The sequence below is a fragment of the Neophocaena asiaeorientalis genome, unplaced genomic scaffold (genome assembly GCF_003031525.2).
Source record: "Neophocaena asiaeorientalis asiaeorientalis breed wild unplaced genomic scaffold, Neophocaena_asiaeorientalis_V1.1 scaffold399, whole genome shotgun sequence".
Lineage (NCBI taxonomy): Eukaryota > Metazoa > Chordata > Mammalia > Artiodactyla > Phocoenidae > Neophocaena > Neophocaena asiaeorientalis.
In genome coordinates, this window is record NW_020173964.1 from 2,617,057 (window position 1) to 2,635,662 (window position 18,606).

The 18,606-nt window shown below is 37.4% G+C and overlaps 1 protein-coding gene across 10 annotated transcripts in view; it reads right to left on the reverse strand.

Annotated features, from left to right (window-relative positions):
- The window catches only part of ERBIN (erbb2 interacting protein), a 109,797-nt gene extending 91,797 nt beyond the window's left edge, over positions 1-18,000 (reverse strand). For all 10 annotated transcript variants that reach the window (XM_024753112.1, XM_024753106.1, XM_024753108.1 and 7 more), the window contains exon 1: positions 17,868-18,000. The gene's annotated coding sequence lies outside the window, so the exon portion shown is untranslated. The remainder of the gene's footprint in view (positions 1-17,867) is intronic.
- Between the last annotated feature and the right edge of the window lie 606 nt (positions 18,001-18,606).

An 18,606-nucleotide genomic window follows, 5' to 3' on the forward strand; every position in this document is an offset into this window, starting at 1 on the left:
CCTAATAAAGAGGACAAAGAACAATTTTTTTAAACAAAAAGTAATCTTATGCATATATACACAGGCTTAAGAAAAAACTAGAAACACAACAAAATATAATAGTAATTATCTCAGAGGTGGAACTGCATGTAATTTTTATTTCCTATTTTGAACCTCTCCTTATGTTAAAAAAATGTCTACACACACAAATATTCCCAACTGATTTTCAACAAAGATGCAAAGCAATTCAATAGAGGAAGAATACAGCCTTTTCAAGAAATGGTGCTGGAGCAGCTGGATACCCAGAGGCCAAAAAGATATCCTTGACCTAAATCTCACACCTTATACAAGAACTGACTCAAAATGGATTACAGATTTAAATGTAAAATGATAGAACTTTCAGAAGAACACACAGAAAATTTTCAGAATACAGGGATAGGCTTAAGCACCAACCATAAAGAGTGATAAATTGGACCTCATGAAACTAAAAACTTTTGCTCTGCAAAAGACCCTGTTAAAAAAATATTTGCAAATCGCGTATCAAGAAAGGATCAGTATCTAGAATATATAAAGAACTCTCAAAATGCAACTGTAAAAAATATATATATATAACTAGAAAGTGGACGAAAAACAAGAACAGACATTGCAGTGAAGAGATATACAGATGGTGAATAATCATATAAAGGATATTCACCATCATTAACCATCAGGGAAATGAAAATTAAAATATGATGAGATACCACTATGTACCAAAAAGAACGGCTAAAATAAAAAGTAGTAAGAAAGAAATAGTAACACCATCAAATACTGGTAAGGATGTGGAAAAACTGGATCTCTCATACACTGCTGGTGAGAATAATGCAAACTAGTACGACCACTCTGGAAAGCACTCTGACAGCTTCTTATAAAATTAAACTACACAACACAGCATTACACTCAGACATTTATCCCAGAAAAATGAGAACTTATCTCCACAGAAAAACCCGTACATGAATGTTCATAGCCCAAAACTGGAAACAACCTAGATGTCCTTCAACATGAAACAGTTAAACAAACTGGTAGTACATCCATACTGTGGAATATCACTCAGCAATAAAAGTCAATGAGCTATTACTATAAGCAACAACTTTGATGAATTTCCAGCGAATTAGGCAATTAGCCAATCCCAAAAGTTATATACTATATGACTCCATTTACACAGTTTTGAAAAGACAAAAAGGGAGGGAGGGAAGTATGGGAAGGAGATGTTATTGTAGTAATAAAAGGGCAACAACAGGGATTCTTGTGATGATGGAACTATTTTGTATCCTGACTATCAATTTCAATATCCTGGTTGTGATACTGTACTATAATTCTTCAAGATGTTCCCTCAAGGGGAAAAATCTCACTATATTATTTCTTAAAACTACATGTGAATCTACAATTATCTCAAAATAAAAGGTTTAGCTCCAAAGAGAAGCCCGAAATGCAACATTAATAAACTAGGGGAAGAGAGAAAAATGCTAGCATTTTTACTTTTATTTTAAAAAGAAAAAATTTAGTTAAGCTAACCAAAATATCCAAAAATAATTAGAAGAGTTTATATATTTAAGTTTTAAATTAAATAGCTAAGCACTTTTTAAAAGTTACAATCCAAACTAAACTCTTAGAAGAAAACATAGGGAAAAACTTCATGACACTGGATTTGGCAGTGAGTTCCTGGCTATGACACAAAAAGCAGAGGCAACAAAAGAAAAATTAGACAACTGGATTTCATCAACATTAAAAAAATTTTGTGCCTCAAGCCACTATCAATAGAGAAAAAGGTAACCCACAAAATGGGAGAAAATATTTGCAAATCATATATCTGGGTAAGGGATTAACATCCAGAATACAGAGAACTCCTAAAGCTCAACAACAACAGAACAACCAGATTCAAAAATGGGCGAAGACATCTCTCCAAAGAAAACATATAAACAAGCATACAAAAAGATGTTCAAAATCACTCGTCATTAAGAAATGTAAATCAAAATGATGAGATACCACCTTCACAGGCATCAGGATAGCTACTATCCAAAAAACAAAACTAAACAGAAAGGGAGTGTTGGCAAGGATATACTGAAATTAGACCTCTCATTAGACCACTTGGGCTCTGTTGGTGGAAATGTAAAATAAAATAGTACAGGTAACTGTGGAAAACAATATGGCAGTTTATCAAAAAACTAAAAATGAAATTATCATATGTTCCAGCAATTCCATTTCTGCGTATATACCCGAAAGAACTGAAAGCAGGGTCTTGAAGAGTAGTATCTGTACACCCATATTTATGGCAGCATTATTCACAATAGCTAAAACATGGAAGCAACCCAAGTGTCCATGACAGATGAATAGTGTGGCAAAATGCGGTTACATACAAAGGAATATTCAGCCTTAAAAAGGAAATCCTGACATATGCTACAACACAAATGAACTTTGAGGACATTATGCTAAGTGAAATATGCTGGAAGCAAAAGGACAAATATTATACGATTCTATTTTTATGAGGCACTTAAAGCAGTGAAAAGCATAGAGAAAATTAAGTAGAATGGTGGCTGCCAACAGTGGGGAGGAGGAGGAGTGGAACAGGGAGTTATTGTTTAATGCGCAGAATTGCAATTTTGCAAGATGAAGAGTTCTGGAGATGGATGGTGGTGACTGATGCACAACAATATGTACTTAATACCACTAAACTGTACACTTAAAAATGGTTAAGACAGTAAAGTTTATGTTACGTGAACTTTTATCATAATCTAAAAAAAATTTAAGTTATAAATCCAAAGAAGGGAAAACTTCTCAAATATTTGGGGAAGCTTCAGTGGAAACAATGGGGTTGGGCTGGATGGATGAGTAGAAAGAGGCAAAAAATAAAAAGTATATTTTTTAAAATGTGAGATTACAAATTGCATGCTGCTTTAGTATAACTCTTTCCATGAAACTTCTTGGCTCAAATATTGATGGGTTTTTTTTTTGTAAACTGAGCTGTATTCCAGTTATTTCTAAAATTAAAAACAATCATCTATGACAAACTAGAATGTGCCAAAGGAAAAAGAAAAGGTGTATTAACTCAAGGTGTCCTCACTTACATGAACCCAGAACTTTTTTTCTATAACACCTATTAAAAATATTTGGAAAATAGTGCTGTTCTAGCTGCAGTTAGAAGTATAGTTCTGGGGGCTGGGGTGACGAGAAACAAAGGAAAGAAGGATTTAGTTTTAGGGATCTAATGCACAGCATTATGATTGACTTTAGTTAACAAGTATTATATACTTGAAAGTTGCTAAGTTAGTAGATCTTAAATGCTCTCACCACAAAAAGGAAAAGGTGAGTATGTGAGGTGATGGAAGTGTTAGCTACCCCAAAGGCAGTAATCATATGGCAATACATGTGTATCAAATCAACCCATTATACACCTTAAACTTACACAATGTTACATGTCAACTGTATCTCAATAAAGCTGGGGGAGGGGGAGGGAAGATGAGAATTGAAAGGAGGCACAAAATAAACATTTAGCAAATTTAAAAAAAAATAGTGCTATTCTACAGAAACTATCCACTTCAGAACATACCAAGTAAAATTCTGGTATAAGGGAAAAAAAAGCCAGAGTCAGGAAACCGAGATTTTTTTTTTTTGGCCGTGCCACGCAGCTTGTGGGATATTGGTTCCTCGACCAGGGATCAAACCCAGGGCCATGGCAGTGAAAGAGCCAAGTCTTAACCACTGGACCACCAGGGAACTCCCTGGATTAATTTTTTGAATCTCACTTATGTCACTAATAAACTAAATGACCTCTAGGATTTCACCTCTCCCTCTGGGCCAAAAGTTTCCCCTTCTGTTAACTGAAAAGAAAAGAGTGGTTACTTAGACTAGACTGTTTCTAAGTCGCTTTCAGTGATAAAATCCACTGAATATGAGGAAAATATCAGCATTCTGGGGAACGTCTTTCATTTATACCAAATTATCTATTAAATATATTAAAAGGAAGGATATGATCAAGGTCAGTGAAACATGTAAATTGACAAAAATAAACTAGGGTGTAAGCAGTGGCAAAGATCTCTTGGGAAACATTTACTATGTGTATGAACTACATAGCTAGAAAGAGTTTACTATTATGATCAAATAAAGGACCAAAATAACTATCATTAAAAGATACACAGGGGCTTCCCTGGTGGCACAGTGGTTGAGAGTCCGCCTGCTGAGGCAGGGGACACGGGTTCGTGCCCCGGTCCGGGAGGATCCCACATGCCGCGAAGCGGCTGGGCCCGTGAGCCATGGCCGCTGAGCCTGCGCATCCGGAGCCTGTGCTCTGCAACGGGAGACGCCACAACAGGGAGAGGCCCGCGTACCGCAAAAAAAAAAAAAAAAAAAAAAGATATACATAATACTACTGTGCATCACACTAAACACTAAGAGTTGAAGGAAAATGTTTGTAAGTAGTAGCATTTTTCTCAGAAATAAATCAAAAAGCAGTAAAGGAACAAGGTTCAAGAAGCCATTCTCATACCACTGAAGTCACCTTTGAGAGACAGTTACCGGGCAGAATAGTGATCAAAGGAACCAACTTCTACTTAAATCAAGCTCAGAATTTAGCAAGTTTTCTTGTTCCCTTTCCAATTCCCCCAGCCAGACAATGCTAGAGAAAGATAGTATGATTAAATGAAAACTCCTGGGCAACAATAAAAATCCCCTCGTTGAAGACTACATTAATCAGACTGCTATCCTAATGTTGGAGGATGATCTCAAGCAACAAAAGGAAATGAGGAAACAGACATCTCCCCAAAGAAGACACACAGATGACCAAGAAGCACATGAAAAGCTGCTCAACATCACTAATTATTAGAGAAATGCAAATCAAAACGACAATGAGGTATCACCTCACACCAGTCAGAATGGCCATCATCAGAAAATCTACAAACAAATGCTGGAGAGGGTGTGGAGAAAAGGGAACCCTCTTGCACTGCTTGTGGGAATGTAAATTGATACAGCCACTATGGAGAACAGTATGGAGGTTCCTTAAAAAACTAAAAATACAATTACCGTATGACCCAGCAATCCCACTACTGGGCATATACCCTGAGAAAACCATAATTCAAAAAGACACATGAACCCCCATGATCACTGCAGCACTATTTACAACAGCCAGGTCATGGAAGCAACCTAAATGCCCATCGAGAGATGAATGGATAAAGAGGATGCAGTACATATACATACAATGGAATATTACTCAGCCATAAAAAGGAATGAAATTGGGTCATTTGTAGAGACGTGGATGGACCTAGAGACTGTCATACAGAGTGAAGTAAATCAGAAAGAGAAAAACAAATATTGTATATTAACGCATATATGTACAATCTAGAAAAATGGTACAGATGAACCGGTTTGCAAGGCAGAAATAGAGACACAGATGTAGAGAACAAATGTATGGACACCAAGGGGCGAAAGCGGGCAGGGGGTGGTGATGGTGGGATGAATTGGGAGATTGGGATTGACATATATACACTAATATGTGTAAAATAGATAATAAGAATCTGCTGTATTAAAAGAAAAAGGATATGAGGGAAGAATTTTACAGTTGAAAAGATAGGTTACTAAGTACTTGTCAGGATGCATATTAAATTATAATACATGAGACTATACAATTTAGTATATTTATAATTCAATTTTCACAAAGGTGCTGTTACTCGTTCATCTATAATTATATACCTAGAAGATATACCACACCATCTAAAACTCTATTAGCAATTTTTAAAAAGTCCTCAGTAGAATGCAGTAGGTAATAAATATGAAAAATCAATCTCCTCCCTCCATTTAAGTATCCAGATAAAAATACAATGAAAGAAATAGCCCCATTCATAACAGCAGCAGCTCTCACCTTCCCTCCATTAAGTTTTTTGGAAATAAGCTTAATGAAAAAATATACATTAATTCTTAACAATAACAAAAAATATGCATAGTAATAAGAAACATGGATATGACAAGAAGAAAATCATAAAATCCACTGAAGGGCATAAAGTATTAAATAAATGGAAAATTTACTTTCCTAGAAAGAGATATGCTATTGTAAAGGTATCAATTACTTCTTAAACTATCTATAAATTCAAGCACTCTCAATCAACATACCAACAAGTAGTATTTTTAGAACTTAATGATTCAAGTTCACCTGGAAAGTTTTTTCAAAAGTAGAGTAATAAAGTGACACTTCCAGATATTAAGCATACTATAATGAGGAGAGGAGGGAAAATGAAGATAGCATAACAAAAACACAATAAATAAAAAAGAAGACTTTCATATAGATTAAGTATATTTGGGAATTTTCTATTGATAAAGATAGAATTTTAGAAGTAAAAAAGGTGATTTAGGGGCTTCCCTGGTGGCGCAGCGGTTGAGAGTCCGCCTGCCGATGCAGGGGACTCGGGTTCGCGCCCCGGTCCGGGAAGATCCCACATGCCGCGAAAAACAAACAAAAAAAAAAGGTGATTTATTCAACAAATGGTGTTACAACAACTGGTTAGAAATTTGGAGAGAATCAATCTAGATAATTATTTCACTCCTTAAGTCAAAGTAAGAAAACTTAGGTTATTATTTTTATAATCTTGGCATTAATCCTTTCTAAGAATACCCTTAAGCCCAAAAATGCACAGACTGACAAATATGACTACATTAAAATTTAAACGTCTAAATGGCAAACACCATAACTAAAGCATATAAGTAACAAGTCAACTAAATCCATGTAGAACACAAAAGGCATACAAATATGTAATATTCCTAAAAGAATTTTTACATTTAACTTGCCAACATCACAGTTAGTAAGTTGCAATCTGACTCCAAAGCCTATGTTATATATATACTACTATGCTGCCTGTCTCAGATTTGCACAAGTACTTTAGCTAATATCCAATTTGTTCAAGAATGCTCATAAAGAGGTACTCTCATATATAATTGGTGGAAGTATAAATGGATACAAACTCTTCAGAGGGAATCTGATTCTATCAATTTCAACTACACACATAGCAAATGCACTTTAGGTATTTATCCACCAGAAAAAATTCATACAAGTGTAAAAATTTACATGCAAAGAATACAAGAATAAACCTATATTCTGTACAGCACTGTCATGTATATGAAACAAAATTCATATTTATGGCAAGAGAAATTTAAATGTAAAATTTTTCTCTGCCCTCTCCTCACACTGTACATTGTGTATCCACATTATGCATTGACCAAACCTCCCCCATCAGCAGGAATACCTGCTCAACCATAAACAGCAACATTCTACCAGCATCAACACGTCGACTCAAAGGATACCATTCCTTCTTGACCCTGTAAAGGCTCACATGACCCACCACAATGGCACTTATATCTGGATTATGTAAACTGTCAATAATTTATCGTACAGCCCTCTGTCTCAAAAAAAACGTATATACTATGTGTTGACTTCTAATAGGTGGAATAGTTCTCAGAGCTTTCTGAGATGCTCTTCCCAGGTTATAATCCTCAAATTTGGCTCAAATATAATTTTCCAATTCTTAGATGGACTGATTAATTTTCCATCAACATGTATAACAACCGAGAAACAATTCTAATGCTAATTAACACATATACATACCTACTATATCCCCTTAAATATAAATGAAATATATCTTCCATTTTTATTTAAAGATACTTACACATGTACACACATGCACACTTACATGTTTGAATACATACAGAAGTCTTCAGAAGAATAAAAAACACACTGAGGATCTCTGGGAAGTGGAATTATAGGGAATTTTCATCTTCTATATTATAAATTTCTGTATTTGAATTTGTACAACGAGTTAAAAAAAAAAATAAGGTAATTGTTTTAGCCCTTTGCCTAAAAAAAGCCTCTCAGTGCTTGTACCTTGTCCAGCCCTCCAAGCCTACCCTAAAGTATGTCACTCTATAGACACCTAAAAGACAGAATTGATAGAAATGGTACTGATTTCAATAACCAAGTTCAAAAAAGATAAAGAAGACAGACTCTCAGGGTTTCTAGCTTGGGAACAATTTTCAAAAGAAAGAGCATATAGGACATTATGTTGCTATCAGGTACCTGTGACCCATGGAACTGCATCTACTATACAAAGTCTCTGATATTCTTCAGCTAGCCCCAGGACAATTAACTAAATCTTTTCAAGTACCCAGAGATTAACAGGGCACCCAAAGAATCCGTTTGTTGCCACCAGGATCCTTATCTTTTCCTAAAAGACTGAGAGTAAATCTATTCTAGCCACAAAAAGATACCCCAATATGCCTCTAAAATCACTTCCAAAATCTCCAGGGATGGGGGAAGTCAAACCAACTTATTCTAGACTGGGTGATAGCCTCAGCAAGGAGATTCATTTTTAGATTACACGTTTCTTGTGGCGGCCCTAATACAAATGACACAACTTTCTCCTACCCCAGCCCACAGCATTCTAGAATTGGTCTAAGGTTTGAAATTCCAAGGACACAATTATCAAGAAAATAAGATACACGCTCCAAACTTTGGGATTATATAAACAATAAAGCCTTCATATGGAAAAATACAATTGCACCAAAATCACTGCATTCATACTAAAATAGAGCCCCAACATTATCTCCATAAGGAACCTATCCAACATAGACCATAAACGTACTGATTCATTCCATCCACCTTTCATATAGTAACCTGGAATTACTAAGGAATGAAATATTTCACCTAAGTATATTTTACCACGTGCTACATTTTAGAATTTTATCCCTTTAGAAATACGTCAAAAATTAACTGGACTACAGGGACTTCTGGCTGAAAATGTCTCATCAAATGTTTAACTCATCTCCCTCACCAAAAAAAAAAAAAAAAGTACAGAAACAAAACTAGTTCTCACTATCAGAAAAAAGTTACAAATATGGAAAGGGAAAACACTAGAATGAACTCTGTGGTGCTGGATTAGAACCAGAAGTACCACTGCAAAATCAAAATAGAATATTTATAGAAATATAGATGTAAATGTGAATGTGTACGTGCGTGCACATAAAAATATCCCCTACCTCTATATACTAAGAAGGCCAGGTGCAGCAACACTCCAAGAGCAATGAGCACAAGAAGTGCCCCGATCTTGGCTTCTAAGTACCATTTTCCACTAAAAATAACTGCGGCAAGTTTGAAGGTAAGTCTGGAACAGCATATTGTGCTAGATACAAAAAGTGCTCAAAGAAGGAAGAGGTATGTCAAAAAGAAAATAAACCAGATGGAAGGGGTTCCCACTAGCCTAATCAACAACAATTTGAGTACCAAAATAAATGATAGTAGATTATAACTCAGTGAATATAATAGGTAATCATGAATAGACAGAGATGTAAATAAAGGAATACATTAAAAATCTGATGAGGAACAAAATATTTACATAGTTTCAACACCTACCCCAAAAATATTAATTACAAATGAGAAAGGAGTACCTTGACATAGGTAATGTCTGGCACTTACAACCTTAATCACATAACCAATTCCTATCAATAATGGGACAACTGAAATTGCCTGGCACCTCATAAGATACAGGAGAAGAATGCAACACCACTTCCATGATAATCCTGCCAAAGATCTAATAATGAAAATCTAATTAAAATGTCAGAGAAATGCAAATTAAGGGTTATTCTACAAAATAGCTAGAGCTATAATCTTCAAAGGATCAAGTCAGTCCCCTGAAAGTAAAGATAAAAACTGTTCCAGATTAAAGAAGACTAAAGAGACATGACGACTAAATGCAATACATGATTCTAAACTACTTTTAATCTAAAAGACATTGGGATGATTTGTCAGATTCAGATGTTAGTAATGTATTCTTGTTAACTTCCTAATTTAATAGTTATGATGTTATTATGTAGGAGAATGCCCTTGTTTGTAGGAAATAAACATTAAAGTATCTGGGGGTGATGAGGCATCAGAGGTGGACAGCTTACTATCAAATGGGTCAGGAACAAAAAAAATTCTTTGTACTATGCTACTAACTTTCCTGTGTATCTGTCATTGTTCCAAACTTTAAAATATGAAAAAAAAATTACAAAAAAAAACTATAGTGGCACTAAAAAACCTAGGAGGGGTACATCTACAGATAAGAACAGAAAGGAATTTATAGAGAATAAAAAGTGGATTGGGGCGGGGCGGGGGTGGTGGTGGAGAGGGCGGATGACAACAAAACACATCTGAAGAACCAGATACACAAGACAAGTATAAAGTGGGATCTCCAAAAAGGATAAGTTTTCTTAGCAAGAACCATTGGAAGAAGTGTGTGTCCCGGGCAGTCAGCCAGGTAATAAAACCATAGTAGAACAGCTGCATGGCTAAGGCCTCCAGCACAGCTCTCAATACTGTGGGAGATCTGACATTTGGACAGTATAACTGTGAAACAGGGGAATATTATCTCCTGAGGGACAAGAAATATGTGTAAGAGAACAAGCTACCCTAAGGAGAAACCCATTAGCTAAATACACCAAAGACAGAAAAACTGGGATTCACTTGGGCTGAGGAAATACATTTAAATGACCAATACTATAGTCTGGACCATCATATAAAACTTTACAATGAAAAATCTAACATTTGAGGAAAAACCAAAAGCATGATGGATATACCAAGCACAAGAACAAACTTCCTATATTTTTAACAGAGCAAACAGAAGTCAATGTAAAAGTAATATATATCTCAGAGATTCAAGAGCTTATGTGTGGACCAAAAATACAACCAAAAAATAAAAATCAACTCCTATGAAAATGCAAAGCAAGAGTTCTTAGAAATTCTATTTTCCTTCCCAAAAAAGTAATGAAATAATTGAAAAGAACTGAAGACCAAATTAATGAGCTAAACAATCAAGCCTCAGGATTCTCCCAGAATGAAAAGAAAAAAAAAAAATCAAAGCAAGTAACAAAAGCTCCACAAATACCAACATCCAGCTAAGTTCTCAAAGTGTGGTCAATGGGCCCTGGAAGTCCTGGGAGACTTTCAAGGACTTTTCAAGGTCAATACTATTTTCATCGTAATATTAAAACATCATTTGCCCTTTCCCACTATACTGACAGCAATGGTGGGTAAAATCGCTAGCATCTTAGCACACAGTGACATCAAGCTCGACTAGCACCATTACATATTCCCAGATTTCTTTTCAAATGCCACTTTCACTTAAGTATATCTTTTTTTTTTTTTCGCGGTACGCGGGCCTCTCACTGTTGTGAGAGGGGCACAAACCCATGTCCCCTGCATCGGCAGGTGGACTCTCAACCACTGTGCCACCAGGGAAGCCCAAGTATATCTTTAATGAAGCAATAAAAAAAAAAATTTTTTTTTAATTTGGCCGTGCCACGTGACTTGCGAGATCCTAGTTCCCTGACCAGGGATCGAACCCCGGCCCTCTGCAGTGAGTCCTAACCACTGGACCGCCAGAGAATCCCCCTCCCAAAATAATAATTTTATTAAGTCTCAACTCTTCGATACATGTCTTCCTCATATTCTATGTGGAGAAATAGCAACCTTGAGGAAGAGCACTTGTGTAAATTACTTTGAGTTGTGAACTGAATTAGCCTTTTTTTAATGGAACAACATTTTGACCTTAAAGAGAGAATGAGAAATTATGGTCATATAGACTTAGGAATTTGGCAGACATTTTCTCAAAAATAAACCGAGTAAGACTGTAACTTCAACGGAAAAACACTGACAGTATTTGTTACCCATGATTAATATTCGAGCTTCCAAGTGAAAATTTAGAATTGTGGAAAACTTATATCTGCCACCCTGAGCTTTACAGCTTCGTATTAAGGACTTCTGATGAGATTACTGGTGACATTAACAACTTTTTTGGTTTTGTTACTGCATAATGAAATGTGTCAACTTTGGGGAAAAAATGTGTAACTCAATGAACCTGTATTTCCCAAACAACCAATACACAGTGTTATGAAATCATAAACAGGTGAAAGATTCATTCGAAGTGCAAGATACACCACGGATTTTCAGATAACAAGAAATGGAAAATTCAGTGATATGGTTTCAGATTCAACACTGCAGCTCTCCTTTAAAAAACTACCACTTGTCAAATGTTGGCTAAAATACCTCTTCCTTTTCCAACCACGTGTGTGTATAATACAAGATTTCTTCATATACTTCAACCAACACAATATATTGCAAGATTGAATGCAGAAGCTGATATGAGAATCAAGCTGTTTTCTATTCAACCAAACACAAGAGACTTCCAAATACATATAACAATGCCACTCTTTGCTAAGATTTGTTTTGGAAAACAGGTTTTTTAAAAAAACCTAATTTAATTTTTAAAAAATATTTTTATTAAAAGAGGGTTACACTAACAGGCAATGGTTTATTATTTTTTAATTAATTTTTAAAATTTTGTAATACAGGAAATATAATAAATATAACCCACATAAACTAAAGCTCTGTGGGGTTCTTAGTAAATTTTAAGAGAGTAAAGGGATCCTAAGACCAAAAAGTTTGAGAACAGCTGCCTTAGGGCTAGTTACTATTACTTGTAATTATACTATGCTATAATAGAGTGAATCCTCCTAAAGACAAATAAAACGTATAAGGCACTCATCCCCAAAGCAAGTTGTCTGAGACTACTCTATTTTTTTTTAACTTTTTATTTGTATACAATTTTTAAAGGTTACTTTCCATTTATACTTATTACAAAATATGGGCTATATTTCCCGTGTTGTGAGACTACTCTGTTTTCTAAGTTACTCAGTCTTCTTTTCCACTCTTCTATTCCCTCATTGTATTGGGTTGGCCAAGAAGTTTGTTTGGGTTTTTCTGCAACATCTTATGAAAAACCTGAATGAACTTTTTGGCCCAGCCAATATCATAGGCCCTAGCTTCATGATGCTGTCAGTGTGCTTCCTCACCTCTTCTAGTACATCAAAAAGGCAGGAAACAGCTCAGTATAATCAAAAACAAATGGGCGGGCTTCCCTGGTGGCGCAGTGGTTGCGAGTCCGCCTGCCGATGCAGGGGACACGGGTTCGTGCCCTGGTCCGGTAAGATCCCACATGTTGCGGAGCAGCTGGGCCCGTGAGCCATGGCCGCTGGGCCTGCGCCTCCAGAGCCTGTGCTCCGCAACGGGAGAGGCCCGCGCACCGCAAAAAAAAAAAACAAAAAACAAATGGGCTCTGAATAAGGATGTCCCTATGAATGAAGTCCCCAGATTTTATTACATCTATTTTGATTACTTAAATGTCTCTTTTATTATTTTCTAGTTCTTCTACCACACTCTATATACCTAAAGTCATAGGTAGATAACCTCCAGATAAGTAGAATCTTCTTTTATTAACTTAATTTTTAGATATTCTTTCCTATTGTCTCACATACTATCAATTATAAAGCCTGGCGTGGCCTTAATCCAATGGTACCTGAAACAAAATCTGAAGTGAGAAGAATAAAGTGAGTGATAGAATTCCACTCTGTTTATTTCATAAAAACAGACAAAAGAAGGCAATTTCAAAAATTTAGGGACACTGACGGAGAAGACACCTAATTTGAGAGGTAGGACAGGAAGGAAAGGAACAAATAGGGAAGGGAGGTATGGAGGTATAAGCTTGAGTGTTTTAGGAGGCTGAAAGCATAATAAAGCAAGAAGGTATTGGCGGGAGGGTTAATATAAGAATACATAACACCATGATATTATCTTAACAGGTAAATCTGGTGATATTAAAGAGAAAAAAAAAGAATTGAAACAAAACATAAATAAAAACAAATACACTGATGACTATTAGGTTAATACTGACATGTAAACTGAGTTGGAATGAAAAGGGATATTCAGAGTTCAATGGAGCTGAGCAAATAAATATTTTTTACTGTTTTAAACAACTTTTTAAGTGATAAGCATAGACTAGTAAAGTTCAAAAAGAGGAGAAGGGCAAAATATAATTAAAAAACAAGAACTGAACATGGAGAAAATAGGGGAAGTAAATGAAGCTAACTATAAAAATAGGAAGATAAAGGAATTAGAAGAGAAAGCCGAAAAACAGCTAGATTTTTTTTTATAAAGACAGAAAAAGTTAAATATGAAAAATGATGTAGTACATTTCAAGTGATGATAGGCACCAAGAAATAAACAAAAAATAATAGGGAGTGGGCTTCCGTGGTGGCGCAGTGGTTGAGAGTCCGCCTGCTGATGCAGGGGACACGGGTTCGTGCCCCGGTCCGGGAAGATCCCACATGCCGCAGAGCGTCTGGGCCCGTGAGCCATGGCCGCTGAGCCTGCGCGTCCGGAGCCTGTGCTCCGCAACAGGAGAGGCCACAACAGTGAGAGGCCCGCGTACCGCCGAAAAATAATAATAATAATAATAGGGTGTAAATCACAGAAAAGTAGAAGGCAGAAGTGCTGAGCTTATTTCCTTAGACAATTCAAAAGCAGATATTACCGAGCATAATCCACATACACATTTTTCATGGCAAACAGTGTGCATTTAAAAACTGAATAATCGGGACTTCCCTGGTGGCACAGTAGTTAAGAATCCACCTGCCAATGCAGGGGACACGGGTTCGAGCCCTGGCCCGGGAAGATCCCACATGCCGCAGAGCAACCAAGCCCATGCGCCACAACTACTGAGCCCGTTCGCCTAGAGCCCAAGCTCCGCAACAAGAGAAGCCACTGCAATGAGAAGCCCGCGCACCACAATGAAGAGTAGCTCCTGCTCGCCGCAACCAGAGAAAGCCCGCGCAGAGGAACAAAGACCCAGCGCAGTAAAAAAATAAATAAAATAATTTAAAAAAAAGAATCCGCATGGGACACGGGTTCGAGCCCTGGTCCAGGAAGATCCCACATGCCGTGCAGCAACTAAGCCCACAAGCCACAACTAAGCCTGAGCTCTAGAGCCCGTGAGCCACAACTACTGAGCCTGTGCACCACAACTACTGAAGCCCACGCGCCTAGAGCCCGTGCTCCGCAACAAGAGAAGCCACAGCAACGAGAAAGCGCGTGTGCAGCAACGAAGACCTACCGCAGCCAAAAAATAAACCAATTAATTAAAAAAAAAAACTGAATAATCTATTATTAACAGCTAAACAAGTGTACAATATATGTAAAAAGGAAAACAGAAAGGCATCTTTAGGACTTTATAACACAGGTGTTCCCAGAATAAAAACAAGACATGTGACAGAGAAATGGATGAGCAACGGAAAAAAACGTAAGCAACAAAGTCTGTTTAAAGAGAATCTAGGTAAGCAGCAATTACAAAAAAAGATTACTTTCCTATCCAACATCACTAAAATCTGCATAATCCCAAATACTTTGTAAACACTGCCATAATCTATTTCTAAGCAAAAAACAGCTTACACTCTAAACCATGTCATCTATAAGCAATTATTTAAAATAAATTCCCAAATATGCACCTAATTTTCTAAAATTTTCATGTGTTTCTTAAAGGCATCATTTACTACCAAGAGCTCAATACCAATATTCCTAAAATACCTGAATTTTAGAGATTTACCAATGATACATGCAAAATGTCTCTAACTATAATTATCACTTCATTAATAAAAAAAATGCAATAAAAATTTGCTTTCCATATTTGAACCTCTGTAAGCTTTTTATACATGAAGTTTGTAATAGTTTGTTCTCAAACAGGCAGACTTCATAACATAATATTTGAATTAGTTGAAAGATTAAGTTTATCACTATGGAATACTCTTAAGTACCTTCAATAAACAGTGCCATTAAGAGCGCATTTTGCGCAAACACCTTGGACATACTCTAGATTTGCCAATTTAATCTAAGAAAACCCACACAATGTTAACTGTATCCAAAATTTGAAGCCATTTTAAAATATTTTAATTATCATCTTTTTCAAACCTCTTTTCACTGTCACATTTTAAACAAGACTTTGAAAAATATTTATAGTTTGACAATAGTATAAAACCTAAAATTCATTACGTTAATTCAGTGCTAACCTAATAAAATTCTAAGTAAACTGAAAAGTAAATTTTGCCTTGTTAAGGGGAAAAAAAGGACTCAGAGGCAACTACAAAGGTGAACATCTCACTTTTAAAAATGTGTTGTCTGCATTTAAACATACTATTGCTCCCTCAAGGAAAAAAAAAATCAAGAGCTATATTTAAAAACAGGGATTTATTTAAGTAGGTATTTTCGAGGGCTATAATACTTTTTATAAGTAAAATTCACTAATGCAGAGAAACATTTTCGCAAAGTGATAATTCTCTATAAAAGACTTGCTCTATTAAGGTTTTGCTGCTCGGAAGCCAAGTATAAACCATATAAGGAAACCGAAGTTCAGTGCCATTTATTTTGTTCCCCTCTTTCAGATGCCCAAGAATAACCTCTTTTGTTGCCTAATGATACGTCCCAAAATCATAAAGTAGATTAGTTATACGCTTTAAATTTCTGGATAAAGCCACTTTGACCTAACAGGAATTACCTGATGGGTCACAAATCTTACCAACAATTTAAAAAATTTAAAAAATTTTAAAAAGGAGCTCCAGAGACTAAGCTCTAGGGAAAAATTCAAAACAATACAGGGTAAGACTTAAAAGATTCCCATTCTGAAATATACTTGTGAAATAATTTGATCCTGTCCTTTAAGACCTACCTTTTCTCGTCTTTGAACTAAAGAAAGCCACCTATTTTTCCTTGAGGTAGCATGGGCAAATAAACATCAGTTTATATTTAAGATACACCTACCAACAAAATACCATATTTATTTAATATTTATTTAAAAGCACAGTACTATCTTTCACCTCCCTTTACCACAAAAGTACTGGGGGAAAAAACAACCTTAAAAAGACACACATTAAAACACCACTGAAGAAACCGTTTGTGTTTGCTGCGACCAAAACTAGTTTCATCTATACAGACTATGGACTGGTTCAGAAGTGTTTACATCTATAACTGACTGGTGGAATGTCCCCCCTGCTTCACTAATCCCTGCCCCCAAGGCAGATACTCATCACTTTCTGGGCGGCAGAACCGGCCAAAACACTTGGGCCAACACAAAAATGTAAATACTGTACTATTCAAAAAGCACAGCTGTTTATCACAATCAACGTGATGATGCCCATGAAAATTGTTTTAAGCGTTTTACTTCCCTTCCTGTATCTTCTGTTCTGAACTGCACAGAAGTCCTAACAAGCCAAACCACTTACAGGTGTTTACGTTTGTTTTTTAATTATAACTCTCTCTTTGTCCATAATACTTACTCCCTCCTTTTTCTTTCTACTAAGTCAGTGACAAGAAAAACCTAGCCGACAGTTGCTTTCAATTAATTAACCCAACAAGTATTATCAAGTTCTAAATGTCTGAAAGGAACAAGTTATTGAAGAAATGTATTACCCACCTAGAAAAACGACTAAGAATGGCAAAGTTTTTGGCTTATAAGATCCAAATGAAATATACCCATAAAGGTTGGTACTAAAAAAATCTCTATATACAATTAAACACAAAAGCCAAGTAATCGGTAACAGTATAAACAAATGTGGCAGCCATCTCAGCAGCAGCAAATCCCTCCCCGCAGTGACCTAACTTTTTTACAAAACAATAAGTTGCCGGGTTCAGCAACTTAATAAATCAGAAATATACATCGTATATGTTCCGAGAAACTAAAACTTCTGGACCTTGTGCCGAACAAAGGCACTCCTTCCTCGGATTGCTGAAAACTTTTCGACCCACCGCACTCTTACAACCTCTTCTAAAATAACCAGAATCCAGATGGTAGAAGAAGGAATAAAATCAGTTCTACTATTCAGCACCCAAAACACTATCCAGTTCGACATCAGAAAGGGAGAATCTAGGTGAACTTCAGAAAAAGTGAAAAACGCTAAAGTTCCCTCACTTTCCTGGCCCGGGAGCTTTGTGACTCGTAGACACTTGTGAAAATTACCTTTCGGTCGGGCAGTGTCTCAGGGCCGCTTTTTCAAGGCTTCGCCTGACATGATTTCCTTCCCTTCATTAGTCACTTCGGATCCAGCCGAATTTCTCTCTCTGGTGAGAGCGGATGTGAAGTGGCCTCCCGCAGTAGGAAGAGTAGGTGGCTTTGGTGGGGGCTGGGACGCGGACTGGTTTCCTGGTCTCGAGTTCTGCAGGAGTTTCCCAGACCCAACTAGGATCTCCACCGTAAAACAAAAACTTTTCACTCGTGACACCGCCCGGAATTACCGTGCGAAACTCACTTCCTGCCGTGGCGAGCAGCAGGATCCAACTCGGTCCAGAGGAACCCGGAAAACCAGCTCCACGCGCGCCGGGGAGGGGGAGGGCAGGGGGCGTCAGCTGCGAACCTGGGACTCCGGGCGACCCGCGCGCCCCGACACCCGACGGCGGCAGAACCTGGCCGGCGGGGGGCGAAGACGCCGCCGGTGCGCTGGGCGAGCCTCGGCCGCGCTAGGCCGCCACCTCCTTCTCGCCGCCGTCCCCGGAGCCGGGCGGCGGGGTTATTGTCTCGATAGCGCCTGCCGCGCCCTTCGCCTGCGCCGCCGCCGCGGCCGCCCCGAGCTAGAGCCGAGGGGCCGGACTGGCTCGATGGCGGCCCCCTCCCCGGGCCGTCCGTCGGGCCGTCCGTCCTTCCGTCCGTCCCTCCCCGCTTTCCCTTCTCGCCCTCGAGCCCTCTTCTCCTCCCTCTCCCG